Here is a 12,211-nt window from a genome sequence, read left to right as displayed (position 1 = left end):
GATCAGGCCACCGAATGCGTTTGACACTCGTTCAAACTGTTAGTCATAAATCTTATCTGGAGTTGTTTAATTGAAATTCCAACAAAATCAAAATCGGATGATGAATTCACATTTTAAACCATACAGTTTGTTTTCTTACTATGTCCAGTAAAAGATATGGGCGAAGATGTGATGCGGCCTGATTTACCTAAGACCAAAATTCAGCTACATTAAATTTTGTTTAATATTAATAGTTGATATGTTTACATGGTCATAACTTTGGAATGCATGTTATGACGATGAATGTAGTACAACAACACAACGAAATACATGGCACGTTGTAATAAAACAAGACAACAACTCTACGCCACGGTGCCATGCCGCCATTGCGATGATTGTTACACAACAAGACAATAATAATACACATCACGTCGCAATTCATCGCGACGATTTGAATACAAGACAATAAAAATACACGCCACGTCGCCATGTCATCACCATGATTGTAATAAAAAATCATAAAAATATTCTTAAGGTTGGCATGACATCGCGATGACTGTTAATACAAGCCTATACAAATACACGCCACGTCGCCATGTAATCGCGATTATTGTAATACAGAAAGACAATAATAATACACATCACGCCGCCATGTCATCGCTATGATTGTAATACAAGACGTTAAACATTCACGCCAAGTCGCCATGTCATCGCCATGAGCGTAATACAATAAAACAATTAAAATACACGCCACGTCGCCATGTAATCGCGATTATTGTACTACAACAAGGCAATAAAAATACATGCTACAGCGCTGTGTCATCGCAATGATTGTAACACAAGACAACAAAAATATGAATGCAACTAATATTATTTAAATCATTTGCAGAAAGCATTTTCGTCTACGTCCACGCGTCGCAAGGCCATCTTCGAGCAAAGTTTATGTTTTCAGTAACGATCTAATTAAAGCCATTGTGTCTGGAGTAGTTCGTCTTGAATTTCTGATTCATGTTGGAAAGTTTGTAATTGCTTGCAGAGAACAGGTTATCATCTGACAGAGTACCTGGTAAGGTGAATTGCCCGCTGTTACATAACTAAAACAATGTTGAAAAATATTGCTGAACCTAAAACAAACAAAATTCAACGGAAAAGGAAACTAGGGCTCCTGCTTGTGTATCACAAAGTTATATCAAGTTATTTTTGGGCTTGTTCCCGCTGCAAACATTAAAACTTACTTAGAGACAGTCATTATTCCAAACAATGAAGTAAAATGTGTCTGATGAAGTATCCATTATTAAAAAGGATGATGTTACGTTTCTTGGAATTTCCAAATAGCTAATTTATCTTGAAATTAGGGCCACATATCAATTATAATTAGGCAATAATTGGGCGTAAAAGATGCCCTACGTGAAGTTTATGTAGTTAGAACTTGGTGTTGCCTTTGAATCACGATATAAACGTTCATTTAAAGTCATCCCTGATTTTTGCTCATGTTGATATAAAAGTTACTGTATGCAGACCACTTTCTTTGGACTTCATCTGTGCATTCTACACAGTTATAGTCGAAGCGGATGAATATTATAAATGGCGATATATTTTTTATCTATTAAACATTTTAACAAGATAGCAAGCTTTTTAAATTGCTTTTCCAAAGATAGACATACATCTGTTGTGTCCAGCATCATAATATTTTCACATTGTTGAATAGACAGCAGAGACGACAATTTCATTCTGAAAGCATTGCAAGGCTAAAATGGAGAATCATCCGTGCGAACCACATAATAACTGCAACTAAGAACTTCAGAACGACACCTATTAAATAAGTGTAAAAATATTGTAAAGGATAGGAAGCCGAAAAGTCAGAGCTACGACAATATTCAGTTCTTCCTAGAACAGAACATCTCGCCTATGTGTATATACTGACATTTTGGTGAGCAGTTTGAAAGTCTTCCTAAATGGACATTTCGGTATGTATCTGAAGGAAGGTAAAGCGCTTACAATATATAAGTAATATTTAATAATATCTTTTAATATATACACATTATAAGTAAGACATAAAATGCTTTATGCACGTCAATTCGACACATTTAGATAATTATCTGACATCCTACCTGGCAGTAATACAGATGGCGGCAAAGATATCGTTGAAAAAAGTATTCCCTTTTAACAACGATGGAATGCTATAGGAGCAACACAGTCAAACACACTATACTTATATTATGACCCGATATAACCAGTTCTATTCATTTCGTTATTTTTCGTAGGTATACAAACCAAAGAACCAAATTAGACTTTATGCTCTGGAAGAGACAAATAATTAAATCATGCACGCGGAAAACTTGATTGGTTTGGGAATCTAGAGAATAGATCATTGTGAACGGTACACATCAAGTTGACAGACAATTAATATCACGTTGCCAAAACGGAGAAGAAATAATGAAAAATATTCCCTTATTAACCATAGCTATTTGACTAGAACTGATGTCAATTATTACTCTTGCACAGAAGGCCGTGAATTTTAATATAGGTTGTATCAAAAATAATGTGTCATAGATGTATGATTCAGAAAATGGAGAAAAACAACCTATATAATTGTTTAATGAAATTGTGGAACACTTTGTACACTGTCAGTGAATAATCCGAAACGAATGTTTCCAAGTAGATTAAGTCTAAACTACTTGGTAATTTGTTTTCAGATATATATATTTGTGATGAGGGCATTTTAAATTTGAAAACTGTAGTTCCTATTATGATGAAACAATACTTTTCGATATTCTTTAAACAAATTTAATCGTTATTGAGTCTCTCTCACTAGATAAATACAACGAATCTGAGCAAGTGACTATTTCAACTGAGTTGTAATCGAGTAAGAAAGGTATTTAATTACCTCCCTTTAAGGAAAGCTTAATCAAAAGGAGTATACTATCAAACGCGTAATCACATCATTACCAGTAAAATGTTTTATTAATCAACACTTTTTTGAGAATAATTAGACACAGTGCATAATCACAAAAGAATATCTGTAAGTTAATAAATCCCCAACAATAATAATTAGTCAACGATTTGTTGTTGTTGAGATGGCGAAAGTTATAACATTGCGTTCCACTGGCAACGTCTAGTATAATAAACAAATCTCATGCCGGAGTCTATATTGGAATACCTTTCACAGGAAAATACACGAATCGAGAAAGAACATATACAGTTAACGTTTGAAGTACATCTGATAGAAATAGTTTACAGTTAGTCTATGCCAATCGCACAGATATATTATTCTCACCGTTTAAAAATGCCGATGCATTGCACTTTTGGAATGCTAGTTCCTGGGATGAACAAACATCATCTTCTCCGATTTGTCATTATGTAAGAGGTGACAAGTCGAATGGCTACTAGTACAGTCATTAACATATGTACCGACTGCAGCTTGGAATTGCACAAGCTGATAGGACCGTGAGTATAATTCAGTCCAGACTATTTTACATATTAGCATTGTAAAATATTATTGTTTCAGGGACCAAAATGGACAAAATAACATAGGATTATGCTCATGCTTATTATGAAACATTTACAACACCGTATTGAATGTGATTTATACATAACAACACTGCATTGAATGTGATCTATTTTTATAAGCTTTTATAGAAGCTTTACTATTGACTGTTGATGTTTTCTATTGTACTGTCTAGTATTCTTTTCAACAAGCATATTGTACTATAATATTTCTACAATCTAGGACGACCGACATCTATGCATGAGACAAATGTATCTATCCCAGAAAAAATATTGAACTACAGAACAAGAATCTGCAATTTTAGCATACAGTCTGAAGAAAAAGTCACTACTTTTGACAAATTGCAATTTAATGGACACCCAAAATGGAACCAAAGACGTATTCATCACGAATTTATTGAATCAAATAACATCAGTGAAACACATAGAACCTTGTATCAGTCAATGCTGAGATGGAAGCAGCAGAAAAAAATGCAAATTACACGAAAGCTGAATAAACCGTTGTCATATATCTAAACATTCAATTTTGTCAATTTGTTTATATGTATACTGTATTTTAATGAATGTGATATATGTCTAATGGGTACAGGAAAAAGGATGAGGCATTTGCACAAAATGATAAAACCGATAAGATAGCAATATTTTAACCTGCGACATTTAGACATTGTCATTCGAGTCAAACTGACAGAACTTGAAGCAAATCGAGCTTTTTGTTTATATGAGTTATAAGGAAGCAAGAGTGTTAAGAACAGAAACGAAGAAAGTATCAAAATAACATATGATTTAAGTCCACCTTGAAGTTTGCCGCTTTTGCAAGAAATTTACAAGATCATATATTCTTTCAGTAAATTGATTGAAATGGCATTATTTAGATAGATAAAATAATGATTTCGCGTGGGTTTAACTATAGAAAAACAAGCTACATTATATGCTTGTATCTGTATCAAATAACCGACTTTTCCATTTATAAAACAATAAATGGACAAACAAGCTCCATTGCTACGGTAAGTGCTTTAATAAAAAAAACCTTACAGAAATGATGCACATATTGAATGTCTCCGTTTTTCTTATGTCTAGATATCACAATGAGGAATCAATCTTTGGCTTATTCCAAGAATATACATCAACATTGCTGTTGGATAGTCATTACTTCAGAACGGGATTAATCAGATGACCACTGAAGTGGTTATTATTAGCTTTTCCGACGAATAAGGAGTGTAAGACATTCTGTGAATTCCCAGAATGATGTTTAATTACCTCTATTTCTCCATGGAAACGTACAGACAAGCTTATTAGTACCGTCCGTTCCATTTGCTTCTGGGTTTTCTTATTACGTGCACTTGTTTCGGATGACTATAATTCAACATAGACAGAAAGGATATTCTTTTGATTATTATTTAGAGAAATTCAGTCGAAGATACAATTTTTACCATTACAGTAACTACTCATTTTTGTATAGTTGACTGTCTTTATCAGTATATAGTAGATCAACAGAGCACAAAGCCATGGGTATACTTTTAGCAAAGTAAGGTATTCCAGCACCCGGCTACCATCGTTAGCGCCCGGCGTCATCATTTTTTAAACGACTAATCAAATACCGGTTGACTGATTTTCACATGTCTTTAATATTCTTGCTTAACGCTTTCTCTTCAATACTCTCCGTAGCTAAAATAAAAATGAAATTAAAAAACAATTCAAATCGTAATAATTTTCTATCAATATTCTACTTAATGGATTGCTTCATGAAGTTTTGCTTAACCTTATTCGTAGCATTGTTTGAAAGACATCACTTGTTTCAATGCTTAAGCAGGTCGCCACAGCAATATCCCCTTTAAATACTAGTATCTTAACATGTCTTGATGCATTACGGAAGTGTATAAGTAGACATACTGCATTGCACATTGTTGCTGTCAGATATTAAAAAGAATAAAAGCAAACCACTTCTTAGAATTTTGTCATTTTTTTTATTTCTAATACCCATTGACTAGAGTTACTAGAATAAATATGTGAACGATATAGTTGCATGTCTGTAATAGGCAATTAACCTCTGATTTGTTTAAAACTTATGCACGTATATTTGTTTCTATTATATAAAAATATTGAAATTTGATTAATACAAGACACAAAAGTCCCATTCGCACAATAAGGTATGCTATGGAATAGTGCCTATTTTGGTCAATTTGCAAAAACGAATTATGTTTATGCTATTTGAACTTCTATGAAACTCTGAAGAAGGTAGATGTTGTTACATTATGAAAAAGTACCTAAGGTCATATAGCCGTAGCTGTGTTACTAACTGCTTAGTCCAAGCTCTAGACTGATGTTATTTGAAGCTGTATTTACTTCATTCTGTCCGTCTGTCTATCTGACGGGACTGCTGTGAATCAGTTTCTTTTACTTTCGTCAGTTGAAAACTCAAGTAGAAGAATAAATGATGAATGATTCTTTTACTATCATTTTAAGGGCTTGTATGCGTTTGTATATCTTTTCTATAGAGATGTTTGCTGCAGCTGTGAAACGTGCGAGAGGAGTGTTTCTCACATGACAACAATCTCAGACTACTGAGTAAATAGCTGAGATTTTAGATTCTAAAATCAATGCAAGCGCAACAATTTGTACCACTAATTATGATTAATTGCTAATATATTGACAGCCCCAATCTGACTAAAGTACTTGATCTTCTAAACGAAGATCTGAGAACGACCCATTCACATTCGTCTTCTGTATATTTTGGATTTCCAATATTGCTATTTTTATTTTCGCAAATTTATTTTTGTTTGAACCAATCAGACAACTTGTTTGAATGTCAAAGTGTAAGAAAAAATTGTGGTTAATCCAGGGCTCGAACCTGGGACCTCTCGTTTGAAGAGCAACTGCCCTACCGACTGAGCTAACCGGCTATCTGAAATCTTTTGACATAGAAATTTTATGATTCAAACCAAGGCTTTATAGCTTTCAGAACTGCTGTAAGGTGCTTTGAATTGGCTAGCGGAGGTTTTCACAGAAACAGGCCATCAAATAGCTCGTTGTCAAATCCCATGCGTAGCGTAATAGGATATGTACTTTAGTCAGATTGTTGACAGCCCATCATTCACATTAAAACTCGAAATTGTTTCAAATAGCTTGCAAAAATCACGCTAAATATGATTTTGTCAGTAATTATATTTGTTTAATTTCAGAAACCGACCAAAGCATTTGAAATGTATTGTGCAATTTAAACTTCAATCTAAAGGTGCAATATATATCATATCAAGGAGTTACTATACATTTTATAAATATATAAACATTTAATTTAGGAAAATGCAATGACTAAGCAAAAAATGATGCATAGTCGTAAAGTCGAAATATTGTATATTGTTGATAATAAAACAAAGATAAAACTTACCGAATGTTATCATGTACTGTAATTATTGCAAAGTAAAAAGTGTAGAATTTGTGCCAGCATTGAGTACAGCAAACATTACATAAGCCATGTGTGTGTGTGTGTGTGTGTGTGTGTGTTCGGGTTTAACGTCTTTTTCAACAATTTTTCAGTCATATAAACGACGGTGTCTTCTTGTAGTAGTGAGCACAATGCCCAACTTTATAGTGCTGCCTCACTGCAATATCACGCCGTAGACACATGGCATGATACCCAACCCAGTCACATTATGCTGTCACCGGGCTGACCAGTCCTAGCACTATCCCCTTAATGCTGAGCGCCAAGCCAGGAAGCTGCTAGTACCATTTTTTACGTCTTTGACATAAGCCATGTACTCCAAAGCAGAGTACCAGCAAGTTGACACCTTGAAAGTAAAACAGTTTAATAGCTTTGCAGATTAATGTCTATGCAGTTGTCCGTGGTCTGCAAAATTATAGAATAAGTACAAAGAGAGACAAAAACTGTATTATAGCTATATATTATTTGGAATAACATAGCAAGTTCTAAATCTAAATACCTATATTCTACTGGAGATGGATTGTTAGAGACTTAATCAGGCAAAGACTGGTTTTGATCTAGTTAGAAAGAAATTACACTTTATTACCATATTTCAAATCGATACCAACCTCTTGAATGTCCCGTGCATCAAAAGCTGTCAGCAGAGATAATTCATTTGACTTTCAGAGGAGTTAATTGGAATATTTTCCTCAAAACGACATTTGAACATATAAAATATGGTTTTATCATGAACAGACTTTATCAAACCGTGTCGGCTGTCATTTGGCTTGGTTGCATCTTCTTATAGATTCTTTGTAGAGAATACATGCGTTCGTGTGTTGTTTGATGCAGTCAGGGTTTCATGACAGACCTAGTCACATCTGTTATGGAGTGGAAGAAAAAACGCACTAGCGGTTATTTCTGCACTAGAGTTTGGAAATAAAAAAAATATTTAAGTTTTTATGCATAGTGTAAAGACTACAATATTTGGATATCTGTTTGATATGGACGTAGAGGCACGAGGCTTGCCAGACACCTTCCGCCTTTACTTGCCAAGCTTGATAAAAAATATCCGAAGACAGTAGTAGTCTTTACTCTATTTAAAATGCAATCAATGTAGCATTCAAATGACGACAACATAGTTTTCTTAATATTTCATAACAAGTGCATGTTATGCAAAACATAATCCATTCTACTAACCTGTCAATTTCTCACCATATCGATTGATTCACAGCTAGCGGCGAAATTCAAGAGATTAGACCTACCTTACTGTTTGACCTTGGAAATAATATAAATGAATGGTGCTAACCAGAATCAGAGAACAAAGACCCTAGCTCTCTCGCCTTTTCATCAATAATTTCCGCCATATCAGTCTGAGTTCAATGAAATCTTTTCACATGTAACGCCTTAGATCCACATATTATTACATTGAACGAGTGCATAATCAAGTACAAAGTGAAAGTTTAGTATAAAGAGGGAACGCTAGCAATTCACAGAACTGTGACTCTAAAAGCCGTCAGTGAAACGTTCTTATTTTGGTATTATTATTACTTTGATCATTATTAATATCCTAGTATTTCCATGTTAAATGAAGGAGTCATTTTTTTTTGGCTGGAAGTATAGGCCTATATTTTCAGAATTTTTTTTTCAGGAAACAATAAGTTTACAAATTAGTCCGTCAGTATGTGTGGGCTATTTTGATATCACGTCAGTCAATGCGGGTAGTTGCATTATTGATATCACATCATTAAAGTGATGTTTTAAAGCATTATCAGACAGTTGTGGTAGTAGTTGCATGATAAATAATTTTATCGTTTTCGTTTAAACAAACTCAATTTTCTAGGAACGAAATCACAGGAAAACCTTTTCATGTTCAGATTTATTGAACGGGCTGCATTTCTACTAAAGACATATCAATGTATTCAACAAAAGCATACATCAACTACATGTACATTTTGACAGAAAACAACAATTAGAAACTTATTGGCATCAAACTTTATTAATGTTATGAGTTAAGCAAATTACCTATATAGACTAGCACTACGTAATTATGTCTCCACCAGGAGACATATTGTTTTTGCCCTGTCCGTCCGTCCGTCCTTCCGTCCGTCCGTCCGTACGTCACACTTCATTTCCGAGCAATAACTGGAGAACCATTTGACCTAGAACCTTCAAACCTCATAGGATTGTAGGGCTGCTAGAGTAGACGACCCCTATTGTTTTTGGGGTCACTCCATCAAAGGTCAAGGTCACAGGGGCCTGAACATTGAAAACCATTTCCGATCAATAACTAGAGAACCACTTGACCCAGAATGTTGAAACTTCATAAGATGATTGGTCATGAAGAGTAGATGACCCCTATTGATTTTGGGGTCACTCCATCAAAGGTCAAGGTCACAGGAGCCTGAACATTGAAAACCATTTCCGATTAATAACTAGAGAACCACTTGACCCAGAATGTTGAAACTTCATAGGATGATTGGTCATGAAGAGTAAATGACCCCTATTGTTTTTGGGGTAACTCTATCAAAGGTCAAGGTCACAGGGGCCTGAACATTGAAAACCATTTCCAATCAATAACTAGAGAACCACCTGATCCAGAATGTTGAAACTTCATAGGATGATTGTACACGCAAAGTAGATGACTCCTATCGATTTTGGATTTACTCCATTAAAGGTCAAGGTCACAGGGGCCTGAACATTGAAAACTATTTCCGGTCAGTAATTTGAGAACCACTTGACCCAGAATGTTGAAACTTAATAGGATGATTGGTCATGCAGAGTAGATGACCCTAACGATTTTTGGGTTCACCCTTAAAGGTCAAGGTCACGGGGGCCCCGAACATTGAAAACATTTCCGGTCAGTAATTAAGAACCACTGACCCAGAATGATGAAACTTCGTAGGATGATTGGTCATGCAGAGCAGATGAACCCTAACGATTTTGGGTCACTTGTTAAAGGTCAAGGCCACAGGGGCCTGAACATGGAAAACCATTTCCAATCAATAACTTGAGAACCTCTCGACCCAGAATGTTGAAACTTCATAGGATGATTGTTCATGCAGAGTAAATGACCCTTATTGTTTTGGGGTCACTCCATTAAAGGTCAAGGTCACAGGGGCCTGAACATTGATAACCAGTTCCGATCAATAACTTGAGAATCACTTGACCCAGAATGTTGAAACTTCATAGGATGATTGAACATGCAGAGTAGATGACCCCTATTGATTTTGGGGTCAGTCTAATAAAGGTCAAGGTCACAGTGGCCTGTTCATGTAAAATCATTTTTTGGAAATAACTTGAGAACCACTTGACCTACAATGTTGAAACTTAATAGGATGATTGGACATGCAGAGTAGATGACCCCTATTTATTTTGAGGTCACTTGATCAAAGGTCAAGGTCACAGGAGCCTGAACAGTGACTTGAGAACCACTTAGCCACTAGTGTTGAAATTTAGAGGGATGACTGGACATGCCAAGTAGATGATCCCTATTGCAGCCAACCATCAGTGTCTCTTTGACTTTCGCTCCTGACCCCTATTGACTTCGTGCCTATAGGACTGTGCATTGGGGGAGACATGCGCTTTTTTACAAAAGCATTTTCTAGTTTAGTAATTTGTATTTTACACTTTAAATGGACTAATTACCACAGTGTTACATATGTTGCTATCGACAGAATGACAAAACATTATCAAAACATTACACATATTATCTCAGAACACCCTCATCTTAAAATATCACAGGACAGACAATCTGCAAAATCTCTGGAACGAAGTCTATATTTAATATCATATGTACTTGTTTCCATGTGGAATCATTGCTTCTATTTGCCGAGTAATAAAAAGACGATATTGCATGACTCATTGTGGGAATCATCCCAAGATATTCTTTGACAGTTTGCTTATACAACGCAGGAAATACGGTTTTCCAGGGACCATTTATCAACAGAATTTGCAATTTTAAGTAAGATTAAAAGCACGTCAGACAATAATATTTCAAATAACATGTCAAATATATAAAAGATATGTCAACTGTAGGACCTGACCAAGAAAACAAGAGAAGTCGTAACTACTGACTGACCATAGATCATCTGCGACTGACTTTCACTTGGACAGATATGCATGTATAATAACATAATTCGTTACTTCTTCTTCTTCTTGTCGTTCGCATCTACACTGTCAGACCAGTAGCCTCGATGAAACTTGTGGTTTGCCGAAGATCCTCAATGCCTCCATACAGTTTCTGGTGGATTGAGGTAATTCGTTACTTTTTTAATTGTTTTCAGATTACTTAATTTATTTAAGAAAGAAGCCTGTTTGTGTGAAAATAGAGTGTCGTGTGAAGCAAGAATGTTTTAAATGCCAGATAGTTTTTATACACTTGTAGAGAGGTTAAATGCAAAAAGTAAAGGTATTATCTAAAACAAGGGGACATAATTATTATTTTTGATTTGCATGATTACAGTGAATAGGCTTGTCTACTCATGTTATTGCCGAGCAATAACATATTTTTTCCTTTAAATTTCAAGAAAAATACAATAGTTTGCTTTACTGAGCGCACCAACGTAGGACCAGAGGAAGATCCATGTTCTAAGAACGCAGTCTTCTGAAATCAAGTATGGTAGATATACACACCTTGTATGGTACTTCTATTTTTCAACATTTCCTAATAAGTATATATTCTCGAAATAGAAATCGAAATAAATTAGAAATATGTATGACATTTCTACACATTCGTTTGCAGAAATGGACGAAAACATGAGTATAAACTCCGCGAGACATACTGACATCTCACGACTTCTCAGTTTTTGACAATTTACTTAAAGATAATGCCCATCTATGACCAATTTAGCAGTATCAGTGGACTAAGGGTGACAGAGTGCCCATTTGTTAACATATTATCAGTAGTAGTGACACTAGAGTGATAATATGTTCATCTACATTTCAACTTTTAGACACATTTTCTAAAGAATTCAAAAGGTAAAGGCAATTTTCAAACTGTACGGATTACAACTGAAATGTTCAGAAAAATCATTTATGCCAAAAGGAATATACATTTTTTCTTAAACATTTATAAAAACAATTTGGTTTTTCCTCTGTTACAGAAAGCATCGTTTTTAACAATATTGGCTCAGTTGTTCGAAACTTTAACAGACTGTTAAACTAATCGTCTGTTAAATTTTGATTCAAAATACTAGTCTTGGTTGGAAACACTAGTATGATGTTTTAATTTTACTGTAAAGACGTTTTAGTGTTCATAATCCTTAAGTCATACATTTGTTTTTCTAAGTTTTCTAAAATGTTGAA

Source organism: Mercenaria mercenaria, chromosome 3, assembly GCF_021730395.1.
Source record: "Mercenaria mercenaria strain notata chromosome 3, MADL_Memer_1, whole genome shotgun sequence".
Taxonomy (NCBI): domain Eukaryota; kingdom Metazoa; phylum Mollusca; class Bivalvia; order Venerida; family Veneridae; genus Mercenaria; species Mercenaria mercenaria.
This window is presented reverse-complemented; position numbering follows the sequence as displayed.